Below are 15,196 nucleotides of genomic sequence, written 5' to 3'. Positions count from 1 at the left end.
AAACAACCAATGTTAACTTCTCTACGAGTGCTCCAGATGTCTGGGACGCCATGGCTTTCCTCAGAGGGACACAGCTAAGGCCATTGAGACATCATTCCCCAATAGACCAGGGGTGCAGAATCTTTGTCAGCTTGTGGACTAAATGCCATTTCCCAGAAGACCTTGGGGGGGCCTCATTCCAGTGGCGGGCAGGGCTGAAGGCAAAAGGGGTGAATCTGAGGGCAAAATACCAAGAAGACCAAAACTATACCTGCATAGTCAGCAACTAAGCCTTAGGAGAGTCATTTCAGCCTTGTAGAATGGGGAAGTAACTGCACTAAACCAGGAAACCACCAAAAGATAATCAGGTGGTGGGAAAGGGTGTGGAGCTTTTTGGGGAACCCTAGGAGGGCCAAATTGTAAGCCCAGGTGGGCCTGACTTCCACACCCTGCAACAGACCAATCCTCAACAACATCTGTGCCCTGACTGCATCTCTGAAATGTCTGAGCCAAAACTGTAGAACTGGGCCAAGCTACACATCTCAGCAACTTATTTTCCACCATTTGGTGAGCATCTTGCTAGTAAACAATAGTTTGCAACAGAGCCTGTAGGAGTAGAGAAGGCAGGAGACAACCGTGCTAATGTTTACCTGTGGTATTCAGATACCAAATCATATTTTTACCTGAATGTATGACAAAGAATGAGAAAGAGAGAGGTGGGACGCTGAAGACCATAGGGTGGACTTTTGCACAATGTTGGTGCTGGCCTGCCTCTGAAGTTAAAACTCCAAGTGCCAACTTAGGCTGAATTATTAGGCCAATTTGGAGCTGTTGTTTTAAAAGCCCACCCTAAAGGACTACAATTATTTTAGTCTGCTGACCCACAACTGAACTCTTTTGGCCTTTTAAAGTCCTGGACCTACCCCAAAAGCAGCACATGCCTAGTTCCTATTACGGAGTAATAATAATTTGCATCATTTTGTTTTTAAATCAAAGTGTTTTTTGAATTAGAGGATCATTTTTTTAAAAAAAAAAAAGTGTTGGAAAATGTCAGCGTCTACCATTTGAGCAGCTTTAAAACACACACACACACACCAACCAATCCCAATTTTCCTCCTTTTAAAAAAGAAATGTCTGAAACCACAATGTCTGTCTGCCAAGTTTAAGGCTGGAACCCATTTTTACTGCACTTTTAAGCCACTGAAAAACTAGATTTACAATGGAGGTGCTGACAGACCTTTAACTCTCACAGCTATTCTAATAGCTCAGCTGTATTTATTTTTCATTATACTTAAACATAATTGGCAGAGGCTTAACCATAGTTCAAGCTGATGAGAACTTTTTTTCATTTCAGCATCACTTCTGGAAAACTGGTTCCTTTTGGGATGCCTTTTTTATTAGTATGTCTTTATTTCTTGGCCGCCTTTCATACTTCTCTGCTTGTTAGTGTGTCTGCACCACGGTGTCTTTCAAAAGAACATGTCAAGTGAGTATTTATGTTTTTCAAATGACATTGTTCCCTTGCTTGTGGAACCCCATTTGGGGAAAATCCCACTTGCAGGTTTTAACTTGTGTCAAGGCTTGCCAATGGAATGTGAGTGAAGAGAGTGTCATTGAGCATGTGCAGAATGCTTTCCCTTTATCTCTAAAATGCCACATTCTTGGATTAGGATTAAGGGATTTCTCAACAGAGAATTTTATCTCCAAGCAGGTTCAAGCATCAGGACATGACATTTTTGAGATCAGGACTGTCTTACTAACATAACTTTTTTCTGGCAGCCTTGGCTGCTAAAAGCAAATGAGAGGGTGAAGCTAACTGGACTTTGGGACCTGTATCTTCCACTAGCTCTGCAATGAAATTAACATTGCCTGTGTTGACTTCTGGCACACTATAATATTCAGAGTGCTAATTAGATACTGGAAGCCTGGATGGATGGACCATTTAGAGCTTGGACTGCCTAAATGATCCTCTATAATAAACAGGTCACAAAGAGGAAGCTCTCTTGCTCAACGTGCATAGCTATGAATGGGGGTTCTACATAGCCATGAATGGGGCGACTTCTTCTTCTCCTTCTCCCCCTTTATTTCAAATTCATTTTCCCCATACTCATAGTGATGCAGCCAAAATGACACCACCATGTGCAATGGGCTTGTGGTAACCCCAAGATCGGCAGATACTAAAACAATCTTTAGGAGAAAAATGGAGGCTTGGGACCCCCAAAACAGTCCCATAAGGGCACAATGGCATGGAAAGTTGACTGACTGACACAGAAATTGACAACTGGTAGGAAGTGGAATCAGGACGCTGCCTTATTTGGCCTTGCTTTGCTTGACCCTGCTCTGTCTCTCTGAAATATGGACCTTGCCCCACATGGACCTGCCTGATTTTTGCTTTGATGGACCCTGACTTCTTGCTGAGAAACATCCCCCCTCCCCACTTTGGGCCAGAACCCTCCCACTGCTGTGGTCTTCACTTGGAGCAGAATATTTTGACATCCCTTGTTTGCATGCCAGTAGACATGCAGCCAGGGTCAATCCATCAGGAGAAAAAATAAATATCCCACAACAGGACATTCTTCTTCATATATTCTGTGGTTTGTTTCCACAGTGATGGTGAAACTGTCCTCTAAACCGCCTAGATCACCATTTTTCCAACCTGCTGGCTTTATTTGGACTACAACTCCCAGCATTCCTGACAATTGTCCATGCTGACTGGGGCTAATGTGAGTTGAAGTCCAAAAGATCTGGAGGATACCAGGTTGGGATGGCTCACCCAGATAATTTTATAGAAACCTTATGCATACATGCATACAAACTAAGGCTCTACGTGGTACCTGATTTCTCCAGATATGTGGTTGGTTGCATGCAGTCACTAGTATACTCAGTGCTGGGCTCCACTGAATGTCTGGGGTATTTGATCTGTCATGGTCAGCTCAAAAATGCAACTCATCGCCTTATGTTGCAGTCATTGACTGATAAGCATGCATGTGTAAAACAGCAGTTAGCTAGCCTTATTTTTGGTGCACACATAAAATTCTGTCTTAAATTGAGGGTAGCAACAAGAGCCAAATGAGACTGATGCCTGGTTCACATGTAACAAGAAGATACCATGGGTTGATTTCCCTGTGGGGATTTTTAATGTGGCAGCTCCAGCCACCATTTTGAATATTCGGGATGTGGTGTGTGTGTGTGCTGTAGCTTCTTGTTACATATAAACCTGGCAAGGGTGGGTTGTTGGGGTAGCTGAGAAGCCACCTGCAACCCTAAAACAGCCCATGGGTTCTGGGTGGCTTGTTAAATCTCACAACAACCCACCCTCACCAGATTCACACATAACAAGAATCTATGGTGCACTTTATGAAAGCGGTATATGGAATGTGGACTGTGTCCCAGCAGTTATCAGTGCACTTCAATTCTGCTATAGAGCAGTAGTGTAAATCTAGCTCACGTCTACTCTTGATGCCAATCCTGTGGGACCCTTTGAATAGAGGGCAGTTTAGAAATATTTGAGGGGGGGGGAAGCAACAAAAATATTATTATTACTACCGTGACCATATGAAAAAGGGGACAGGGCTCCTTATCTTTAACACTTGTATTGAAAAGGAAATTTCAGCAGGTGTCATTTGTATATATGGGAACCTGGTGAAATTTCCTCTTCATCACAACAGTTAAAGCTGCAGGTGCCCTGCCCTCTTTTAAATCTGGTCACTCTAGTATAGCTCCTGCACCTTTAGCTGTTGAAATGAAGAGGGAATTTCACCAGGTTCTCCATATAAACAAATGACACCTGCTGAAATTCCTTTTTCTATGCAACTGTTAAAGATACAGGAGCCCTGTCCTCCTTTTCATATGGTCACCTTAATTATTACAATGTAATTATAATATATAATTACCCATGTGCATGTCATCTGTGACTGAGTGGTGGACCTAGCCTATGAGCAAGCTAAGCAGCAGTAAGTGTGGATAAGCCATTAGCCACTGTAACATCTTCAGCACTCAAGCTCATCCCAAATTAGTAATGAACTGAAGGCGTCTTTGATTTCTGGTAGGGGTGTGCACGGACCCCCTGATCCGCTTCTCTTCCAGATCCACAATTTGCAGATCGGGCAGCTTTGCTCCACCCCGCCCCGCCTATAGTCCGCTCTGCTCCGCTGCGGAGCTCCAGATCCGGATCGGAGCTCTGCTTCCCCCCCCCCATAGGCTTACATTGAAATCCAAAAAAGTCTACAACTTTTTTTTCTGTTAAAGTTAGAAACCTCAAGTTTGGCACCATGACACCTCATGGACGTATACACATGCATGCCAAGACTCAAGCAAATCCAAGCATCCCCTGATTTTGGGGGAATTTTTGAAAATTGGACACTCCATTTTCAGACATGGACTGTTCTCCGACATTCTGACAGATAAAAAATTGGAAGTGGGCACCCTCCCAGATGCCATCTAGATCCACATTCATGCCAAGTTTCAAGCAAATCCCATCATCCCCTGATTTTTGGCGGAGCTTTAACCTTTTAACTCACCCCAAATCAAGTCCCATGCTAGAACTATGTCAATTTTCATGTTAGAAACCTCAAATTAGGCACCATGACACCTCATGTATGTATACACATGCATGCCAAGACTCAAGCCAATCCCATCATCCCCTTATTTTTGGGGAATTTATGAAAATCGGACACCCCATTTTCAAACATAGGAATTGCTCTGACATTTTGACAGATAAAATAAATTGAAGTGGGCACTCTCACAGATGCTATCTAGGTCCACATTCATGGCAAGTTTCAAACAAATCCCATCATCCCCTGATTTTTGGCGGGGCTTTAACCTTTTAACTCACCCCAAATCAAGTCCCATGCTAGAACTACATCAATTTTCAAGTTAGAAACCTCAAGTTCGGCACCATGACACCACATGGATGTATACACATGCATGCCAAGACTCAAGCCAATCCAAGCCTCCCCTGATTTTTGGGGAATTTTTGAAAATCGGACACCCCAGTATCTCCGGGATTTAAAGCTGCAGACAGCTCAATGGGGCCATTTCAAAGGAAATCCCAACATGACATGAATTGGGGAGTAGATCTTCTTCCACACTTGAAAAATTGATTTGGAACTTCCAAAAATCTAAGTGAGCACAGGAAGGACTTATCCCCTGAGTCAAAGCAAGACACACACAAACCATCCCTGCGAGGTGGGCAGGGGAGGAGGGAGGGAAGGCAGGCAGGCAGCAGACGTTTCTGGGGGCACAAGGAAGTGAGCCAAGGATAGTTTCAAAGCCAGTAACGCAAACCATCCCTGTGAGGTGGGAGCAGCACAGAGAGATGCCTTTTCTTTTGCATCCCATAACTAGGAGGCTAGGAGGATAAGAGTAAAGCTTTGTGATCCTTGCTTCAGAGTTGATTGACTGCATTGTGATCACAGCCATTATTAAACAACAACAAAATAATAACGTTAATAATAGCAGTACTAATTAATATTAATAGCAATAACAACAACAACAACAATAAAGAGTTGAACCACAATGAAAGCCTGCCTGACTTCACTGAAGAGGAAAAGCCAGGAGAGCTTGGGCTATGGGGTGTAAATATAAAATGGAATAAATAAATAAATAAATAAATAAATAAATAAATAAATAAATAAACAAAGGAGGGGTGGAATTAAAAGCAGCAGTGTTGCTGAATAAACAACAACAAGAATTTTTTAAAAAAGGCTATATCTGTCTTTTACCATTAAGAGGAAAGTGGACGTGCCCAGGGGGAGGGGGAACTGTGCCAATTGTTGACTGGCCCTAAGTAAGTGCCAATGTTAAGAAGCGACCTGCCACTTCAACTTGTGACAGGCATTAGCTTCAGTCTGTCCACTGGTTAACCTTTGGAGGGCTCTGATGACCCTCCAGGGCAGGACACAGTGTCTGTGCACTGGGCATGTCCACATGCCCTAGGGGACCTCATCCCCTTACACCACATCTATTCAGTTGTTCACCAAGGTTAGGGTGGGAAGCAGTGCTGTGTTTCCTATCTGTTATTTATTTGCTTAGTATATGATTTCAGGTTGTGTTTGGGCATTTGGTGGGGCTACTGTTTTAAAAAACACTGGGAAAAGTCCGTTCACAGACTAAGAAAGAGAAGTTTCCCAGTATCCCAAGTCCCGTTTTGCCTATCCCCTCCTCCAACTTTGGGATCATGTGATCATGAATCTGCCTCTCAGCACTTCAAAAAGGTACCTCTCCCACTTTTTTTTACCCGATTTTTAAAAAAATTATAGCAAGCAAACCACACCATGCAGAGTGCTGAGAGTAGGCTCAAAATGACCCCCACCCACGACTCTCTAAGCACAAGAAATTTCAGAAAGATAGCTTAAAAAACAACACAGTTATCCCCTATTCTTTTCCGCAATGCAATCCTATGGGCGAAATTTTTCAAAATGGCGATCGGAGCGCTCCGCGAAAAGAGAAGCGCTCCGCCTATGGGCACTTCTCTTCACCTTGCTTCTAAGGTTCCGCAGTCTGCTTCTACTCCGCCTCTGGGCAAGGCGGAGCAGGCCAATTCGCTTCTGATTCTCCGATTCTAATCGGAGCGGAGCACATCCCTAATTTCTGGTGAATTTCACTGTAAAGTTTTCACCTTGCCATCATCATTTGCAAGAAGCCTTTTAAGGCAAAGATGGTACGTGCTGCTGGACGTGTTCACAGGTACCAAAGTTCTACGTGGAGAGAAAGAGAGAGAGAGAGAGAGAGAGAGAGAGAGAGAGAGAGAGAGAGAGAGGCCTTTTATTGCTAGAACTGGGGACATTCTAGCCAAGAAAGAAAGAAAGAAAATGAGATAAAAGATCCCTTTTCCCTGCTGGCCTAAAGCCTTGTCAAATATTTTAGGAATGCTCTTCTCCTTCCAGCCGAGCTGGTTCAGTTTCACTTCTAGTGGTTTAGTTCCCACTGTCAACACTCTCGCAGTGACAGTTGCTATAGTGAATGAGAAAGCGCCTTGCCCAGTTTTGCCTGGAAACAAAAGGTGGCCTGTATGCTCTCCGGCTTGGCAGGAAAGCCCCTTAGCACCGGATGATGTGGAACTGTGCCCTGATTCCCTCCAGACCAAACTGAGCTTACCGGCAACATTCCTGCAAACAACAAGCAGGGACAGGCAACATCATTTCCCTCCGCCATGGGTGCAGTGGGTCCATGCACTTCACCAGCTGTTCTTCCAGCATTTTATAGACTCTACACCTGTTTAGCAAAAAGATGTGGGGTGGGGGAGAGAGGCTCACAACCAATGCGCCAGGTCAAAAAAGAAAACTGATTCCCTGATCCCAATGTTACCTTCTCAGAAAAGGCGAGCTTTAGAACAAAATGCAGAAATAAACCAATTACACATGCAAAGTATTTGTCTTCCTGTCTTCGGGTAGGTTGTTTCAAAGAGAATACACTCTTTGGTGCCTTCTGCATTCCACATCATGGGCACGTGGTTTTTAAAGTTTATTTGGGCATATCTGCACTGGGGTTCTGAAAGTAATAAGTCACTGCTCTTTCGTATCTGGTCACGCTAGAGAAAAGGGAAGTTCAGCAGGTGCCATTCGTACACCTGCAGCCCCTGGTGAAATTCCCTCTTCATCACAACAGTTAATGCTGCAGGAGCCCTGTCCTCTTTTGTATCTGGTCATCCAAAGGACCCAAAAGGCCTGGGTGAAGAAGTGCGTAACCAGCAAAACAAAGCTGTGGAAGATGCTTGAATCAGGTCTGTTGTTCTCGTTGAGCAGTGTACCCACGGCACACGCAACGGCTGCAGTCAGAAAGTGAAAAGTGGCTCTAGGTTTATTGGGAGGGAGCCACAATGGAAGCCACCTCTCCCAGATCCAAATCGAAATTCCACCATTTTTTATTCTAGAGTAGGTGCGGGGAGGGGGCAGTCTGGATCTTACATACACCCTAACACCCCACCACCATGTTAGTCTTCCCACCAAGATTGGGGCCCTGTGCCTATTCTAGAGTAAAAATGGGAGGGGGAGGAAGTTGCTGCAAGGCACAGATTTAAAGTCATGTCTCTTTTGGCCATAAGCGCAACTTACGTATTGAAACGGGGAACAAAAGCCACCTGGCTAGCCATTTTTGAGCACTTGGCAGATAACATCTATGTACAACTGAATGTTCATAGATGTGAGTGGTGGATCATGTCTCTCCCCTATGCCTATGTGAAGAGATCCGATACATGCACAACTAAACATATATTGGCTCTCTACTTGGGGACAAGCCTATGCAGGTTGTATGTGTGTGTAGAGCAGGGATCTACAGAACCTCTTTCAGCCCAATGGATGTATGTTAGGGCTGCACAACCCACTTTAGAGGCTGATTTGGAGCTTCCGAATTGGCCCTGATCTGCCTCAGCCTGATTTGGGTCTGGTCTGTCCTGCTCCAGATCCAGATCTGAAGCAAGATCCAGGCATCTAAAGCGGGTTGGATGTTACAGTTTCCCGGGCACCCGCTGACCCGTCCACTCACACCTAGCAGTCGTTCAACCTCCACGAGCCCTTTACAGCCACCATGTTTGCAATATTAGATTTAGGAAATGACAGAGCACCATCTTCCTTAAAAATGGTGGGTCTTACAAAGGACTGCTGGGTTTGGGGGACAGGTCAGGTAAGTCGTACGGGTGGGCAGGGGCTGCGGCTTGGCATTATCCCAGATCGTGCTGAAGCCGTCTGACCCGATCCGTCTGCTTCAGCCCTGTTCTTGCCATGATCCAGGCCTGAAGCGGTGCACAGCCCTACTGTATGCTGCCTCTAGTAGTAGAGGCAATACGCCTATGTACATCATTTGCTGGGGAAGATGAGTGGGAGGGTGCCATTGCCCTCATGCCCTACTTGTGGTTTTCCCATCAGTGGCAGCTGGTTGGCCACAGTGTGAGTAGAATTCTGGACTGGATTGACCTTTGGCCTGATCCAGCAGGGCTCTTCTTACGTTCTTATGTTTAACTAAGCCTTAGGAGAGTCATTTCAACCTTTTAGAATGGGTCGGTGGGTGGGGGGAACTGCACAAAAACTGGTTGGAGGAAAGGGATTGAGGCCCCAGGAAGGGGGCATGGCCCTCTAGGGACCTCCAAGGGGCCAGACTGAGCCCCCTGCAGGGCTGGATTTGGCCCTTGGTGCCTAAGCTCCTGCACCCAGTGTAGGGTCTGAACATGGATTAGTTGAGGGCAGAACCTACCATAGCTATTACTCTCCCCCATTAATGTGCATTCAGCTGTACAATGATGTTGTCTGAAGGGTGCTTTGGAAACAGGATACTGGAACAGATGGGCTTGGGTCTGATCCAGGCCCCCTCTTATGTTCTGAATACTTTGAGCTATATAAAACAGGAGCACGTAAGATGATGGACATGTGTTGTTGTTTTTCTTTTTAAAAAAGGATCTATGAGTCGTTCTTTTATGGGTGCTCTTTAAAATGACCTTTTAAACTATTAAACTGAAGCCTTTTAGATAAAAATCTAAAGGTGGCTACTCAATTCCTTCCAGGGAATCAAATGACTTAGCTAAACTGGAAAGATGCAACTGACAAATTTACATATGCATTAACTTTAACCATTGAAAAATACGTTGTGATTAATCCATACCTTAAAACAAAAACTTCCCTCCAAACTGATAAAAAAACAAAATTGAAAACTAATTTTTGCAGCGGACTGCAAAGCACATTCTTTTCTTGATGTGCCTTAAGACCATCCTATCATAATCAAATCCAAACTCCTTGAAGACTTCTACTGAAAAAAAATCCATGGAATTTTAATCCTCAGGACTGAGCTGCATACATTTTCTTTGCTTGAACACTTATTTACGATGTGATTAATGAGTTTCTAGGATGAGTTGTGCATTTGGGGCTCCAGTTTCCATTCACTGGTTATGAGAACACCCACAACATAAAAGGAGATCTTTACTGCTGCACCATTTCTAAGAATTGTATCTGCCTTAGTTACCTCAAATGTGCCCCTGTGAGGAATAGTAGCTTTTACTCTCATTCCTTAGAGAGAATGTGAAACCTATAATAGGCACTTACAGAATATAGGTTCTCTGTATTATATAATCTATGTATTATATAATTATATAGGTTCTCTGTATTATATAATCTATGCGGCTTTTTCTTTCTTTGTGTGTCTTCTTAAGAATTCCGGAAAATAATTTCATGGGTTCTCAGCATTCAGGTTTAGAAGGAAGAATCTTGGTCTGAGGATAAGCTGCTGTTTTTAATTCATTTGTGTCATTGTTTATGTTGTTAAACAGTAAGCCACTTTGAAATGTCTCTGTACTGAAGACTGGGGTATCAATCTTTGTAAACAACAACTGGTCTAGAGCAGGTGATGCACTGGATTATGGGAAAGCATCATAACCATGAGTGCAACGTTCCCCAATCTGGTGGCCTCTGGGTGTGTTAGACTACAATTCCCAGTGTGCGGGAGTGAAGAAGGAAGAACTGGAAGATATTGTTTATAGGTATTTCTTCTTTTTCTCCAATCCTTTTAATATAAAATAGAGCCTCGTGTGGCGCAGAGCGGTAAAGCAGCAGTTTCTGCAGCTGAAACTCTCCCCACGGCCTGAGTTCGATCCCAGCAGAAGCTGGTTTCAGGCAGCCGGCTCGGGTCGACTCAGCCTTCCATCCTCCCGAGGTCGGTAAAATGAGTACCCAGTTAGCTGGGGGAAAGGTAATAACGGCCGGGGAAGGCAACGGCAAACCACCCCGCTATAAGGCCTGCCAAGAAAACGTCAACGAAAGCTGGCGTCCCTCCAAGAGTCAGTAATGACTCAGTGCTTGCACGAGAGGTTCCTTTCCTTTCCTTTAATATAAAATAAGTGGCCATTTACCATACAATGAGGAGGCAACCAAATAGGATGCCAAGTGTTCATAGCACTGGCCTCCGTTTCCCACATCTCTTTTCACTTGGGGTGGCCATAGCTTCCCATACAGCTGTATGTGCAGTCTGGTATGTTAGGTGAATGATCCTCTGTGTTCGCCTTGAGTGCATGCAAAATGGTGGGACAAACTGATTACAGGAATGGTTTTATTTATGAGCACAACATAAGCTAATTGAACCACAAGAAAAGTGTTACCTGGACTTTGAGAGGGAGAGAGAATGCCATGTGCCTATGTAAGAAACATGAAACTTCTATCTGGAGCTCTGATATACTTTCATTACAATGGAGGTGAGGCCCTAGTAAATGTTTCCTGCATGGAGACGGGTCCTCCGCAATGGCCCAGTGAACGTGGCTGGCAGCATAATCTTATTACTTTCATTCTTGCTCTGTCTTCTTACCTCATCATCTCCTGAGTGTTCATTATCCCCCTCATATTACAGCCGTTGCATTGAGAGCCACGCTTTCCCACATAGGCAGCCAAACCTTCTTCTGCCTTTGTCCTCTAAAGCTTTGGGAGCACTACTGGAAGTGGAGTAAAATAATAATAATAATTGTTGTAATTAGTAACACAATATTCTAAATGCGCTAACAGTAATCAGATGGATGTGGCTGGTTAAGTGCATTATGGTAACACAATTATGGTAATGTGTTTCGGAAGCCATTCTAAATCATTTGATGCTAAGTACTTATAAACTAGAATAAAGATGTCTCCTCAGTGGCTTTTTAAAAAAGAAACAAACCAGGTGGTTTCCATTACAGAAAGACTCGCCAAATCCTTTGATCTAAATTTCTGACTTTAACTTCCTTTGAAGTTTTTAATGAATTTGGTTAATTCCTCCAACCCCTGCAACCATCTAGCACACCTCTGTATTTTCAGGGACCAAAATAATACACAAATGGGTATCCAAGAAGCTGGTGGTAACCATCAGGGGTGTGCGCTCTGCCCCGGAATTATCTGGTAACCGCGAACATCTGCAGAGCATTCGATCTTTCAGAGTGGGGATTGGCCGCTTCTAAACCCATCAAATAATATCAGAGCAGAGACGTGCCCGATTGGTGCTTTTAATGTCTCTGAAATTATTCGAACATTTTGTATTGTGTGTGTGTGGTGCGTCTAATTGAAAACTTCCCAATAAGGAACATGGGGTGATGCGGTGGGGCAGTTTTAATAATTGACATTATTGACATCTGTGGCTAACCAATTTGGAATTGCCACAGTGCTGTCTGTAACCATGTTCTGTTCTCCTCCAATCGCAGCGATCGGGGGAGGGAATTTTCTCATGGTCCTTGATTCCACGCGCTCATTACTGTTCTTGGTCTTGCAGTGTTCATTTTGGTCAGAGAGAGAGAGAGAGAGAGAGAGAGAGAGAGATTCTTTTATCTTTGTACACACAGTGCAAAGTGAGATGGGGGTGTTTGTTTACAAAGTGAGATTTAGAGGAGGAGAGAGAGATCGGGATCTACAAGATCTCGAGAGGACTATGTTTCTTTGCAGAGAGATCTGTTTCACCTGTTCCACCCCAGTGAGCTTTTTCCTCCATTGTGCCTTGCAGGGCTCGTTTGCATCATCATCATCATCATCATCATCATCATCATTATTATTATTATTATTATTATTATTATTATTATTTCCCCGTAACGGTTTGACGTGCTGTAGCTCTCCTTCCTCAAAGTTGAGCCTTCCCAGCAGCACTTGGCTTCAAAGTTACAAGTGTTTCATTTCATTTCATTTCTTTTTAGAGCGGGGAAAGTCTGGATTATTTTCCCTCCCTGAAAAATAAACGCACTCCTCCCTCCTGTGTATTGCTGTCATTGTGTTCTATCCAGCCATCCCATTCTTTGTTGGGGGTGGGGGTGTCTAAGGGTAGTCTCACGAACAAAAGTGGAGGGTGGGGAAGTTCTCCACTCAAATGTGAAGGGGGGGGGAGAGAGAGAGAGAGAGAGGTAGATGTGATGGAGCCCAGGGTTGTTTTAAAGATAAAATGGAGAGGAGGTGGACCATATAAATTGCCTTGGGTACTTTGCAAATGGGGGGGGAAAGGTATGATATAAATGTAAGAATAAAGTTGTTGTTGTTGTTTTTTAAAAAAGTTGTCTCATACAACTCATTGCATTGTCTGCCATCACAATTCTGTGAGCCTGTTACCAGCATGAGCAATACTGGATAAGATTGGACTGCAACATGTGTCCCTGTGACTGTGAAAATGTACAAATCTAGGAATGCTGACAATGCTGACTGATATGAGGATTAGCTGCAGCTAGTTAATGGTGCAACACTCGTGCTGCAAAAAAAATTGTAATGCCCATTTTAAATACCACATTTTTGCATTCCCAATGCAAATGTGTCGGCAAGATTTTCTTTTCCCCTGCTACTAAAACATGATGAAACATTTCTCAATATTTTAGAGTATAAAACAGTTTTAGGAGCTGAACCAGTGAGTTTTTATTGATGCTTTAATTTCCAATCCAGCCCATTTTCTTTCATCCTCCTTTGTGGTTTAGCAGATTCATGGTGCCCTTCTTTTCCCCCTCCAGTAATTAATTTTTATAGCACTTTGCAAACTTTCACTCATGTTTACATCTGGAAAGCACTGCTAATTTGGGGGAAGTAAGATGGAGTTGTCTACATCAGCATTCAGTGCTAAGAAGACTAGATCCTGAATACTCAGGGCTTTGCAGGCTTAGATGTGTGCCTCAGCCTTAAGTTCATAAGTGTATGTATTTGTTTAGCTTTAAGATGTGCTTTACATGCTTAAATCAAAGAGGGGAGTATTTTTTCTACTCAAGTTAGTGTCTTGCTTAAGTGCCTTGCTCAACTCTGAACAATTTAGAGAAGTATTCCCATTTGTGAGATGAATAAAGGTGAGGAAGTACTCAGTGAATTTCTGGATTTTATGGGTTGAATTTCAAAAGTTAGGGGTTCAGAATATGAATGGTTCCACCTTGGAAACCACACCCCATTATGAGCTGGGCCTCATAACCCTGTTGAATTCAGGCATGGCTCATAATGGGATTTGCTGTCACCAGCCCTCCTGTCAGTTCCCCCTTCTCAAGAAACAATTACCTTGCGAGGGGGTGAGAGAACTGTAGTGGAAAGCACCTTGTAGGCCTCTCTTTAAGTTGGCTTTCCTAGCAGGGAGCATGGGACTTGTAGTTTTCTATACTCTCAGAAAAATGCATGTCGTTGGCAGGATATGAGGGTGCACAATGTTTTCGCATTGGGTGAAGACAGAAAGAAAGAAAGAAAGAAAGAAAGAAAGAAAGAAAGAAAGAAAGAAAGAAAGAGACATCCGACTTCACACACACTCACACTGACTGCCCACTCAGAACTAGGGATTCCTGAAATTGCGAGAAGCAAAAGCCTTTAGCAGCCCTTAGCAGCTTCCAGTGAAATTGCTGTTTCTCTGCCACTAGTAGCAGCAGAAAAACGGATTTTGGAAGCAAGGTCGCTGGGAGTTGGGAGAGGCTTTTGTCTCTTCTAGCTCCAGTGCTCCCAATTCTGATGGTGACGTTTCCATTTCTCCCAGTGGTGGTGGCTGAAGTTGGGGTTGGTGGGTTGGGGAATTGTACAACAGGCCATGGGTGGTGCACTCCTGCTCGAAAGCCTAGTTAGAAGCACCTCGGGCAGGAAAAGAAAGACCCCCATGGCCATTCCTCTATCAAGCAAGCCCTCCCAGACCCCATTATATAAGGATATGTTTCTTGGAAGGCGAGCTGAAAGCGATCTCCCTCCACATGTTTTCCCCCTTGGGGAAGCTTGAAAAGACCATCCCTCACTCCCACCCCCCGCAACAATTCTCCTTGAAAGCTCAGGAAAACTGAATCTATGCCAAAGTAGGAATGCACAGATTTGGTAAAATGTCTTCTGTCTACATTTCGTGGATTGTTTCATTCTGTCATCCACTCATGGACAGAACTGGGTTTTTCCCCCCATTCTTCCGAATTTGTGCAAATTCGCATTTGCAAAAGAATGCTCAAATCCCACCCACCCCAATGTGCTTTAGCCTACGTGCATTTTCAGCTGGTGTTTTTTTAAAAATTTATTTTTTATGCAGTTTTTACAACTAAATTTGCATAAACATCTAGGAAGCAAGAAAAGCAGTCCACACATTCAAAGAAACTGTGCAATTTGGGGAAAGCCCATCTGCTGCAGAACCTGCAGGTCAAATTTGTAGAAATCTTAACTCATTTGATTACATTCTCTAACATCCCTTTGCCAACCTGACATCGGGAGAACTCACCCATCATGAATTGCAAGACAGCTATTCTTTTATTTATGGTTTTTGGCAGGTCATGAGTAATTAGGATTACTCATTCCCGGTTGTGGAATGA

The sequence above is a fragment of the Elgaria multicarinata genome, chromosome 4 (genome assembly GCF_023053635.1).
Source record: "Elgaria multicarinata webbii isolate HBS135686 ecotype San Diego chromosome 4, rElgMul1.1.pri, whole genome shotgun sequence".
Classification (NCBI taxonomy): Eukaryota; Metazoa; Chordata; class Lepidosauria; order Squamata; family Anguidae; genus Elgaria; species Elgaria multicarinata.
This window is presented reverse-complemented; position numbering follows the sequence as displayed.